The sequence below is a fragment of the Carlito syrichta genome, unplaced genomic scaffold (genome assembly GCF_000164805.1).
Source record: "Carlito syrichta isolate Samal-C Ts95f unplaced genomic scaffold, Tarsius_syrichta-2.0.1 Scaffold303047, whole genome shotgun sequence".
Taxonomy (NCBI): Eukaryota; Metazoa; Chordata; class Mammalia; order Primates; family Tarsiidae; genus Carlito; species Carlito syrichta.
The window spans coordinates 32,125-32,511 of NW_007247143.1; the positions used below are offsets into that span (position 1 = coordinate 32,125).

The window sequence follows — 387 nt, forward strand, 5'->3', positions numbered from 1 at the left end:
CCGCCGAGGAAGTCAGGCAGTCCCGTCCACCCCACTGCAACCTCTCCAAGGAGAAGGAGTCGAGCCAGGGCTGGGGGTTACGCTGCCACACTCCCCCAGAGCGTAGGCCCCGCCCTGTGTCTCTTCTTCGCTCGCCTCTGTGGGCCGCCATTCTCTGCCTCCGCTCGCAGCTCCGGGCCGCCGGCGCGCCCCCCGGCTGGCGCGCTCCAGCGGTGCTCGCCTCCCGCCGCCCCTCCTTTCCCTCCCCACCCATCTCGCCCTCGCCCCGTCCGGACCCTCACGACGCCAATGCGTGTTTCCCTCTCCAACCCCCGTGCTTAGCGGTCGCCCCGCCCTCGCCCCCCCGCTCCCGTCTTCAGCCGCCCCCGAGGGTGCCGCCGCCGCGCG

The 387-nt window shown here is 73.6% G+C and overlaps 1 protein-coding gene across 1 annotated transcript in view; it reads right to left on the bottom strand.

Moving 5' to 3' along the window:
- Positions 1-387, bottom strand: part of COL14A1 (collagen type XIV alpha 1 chain) — a 197,571-nt gene that overhangs the window by 27,057 nt on the left and 170,127 nt on the right. The gene's annotated exons all lie outside the window — the stretch shown is intronic.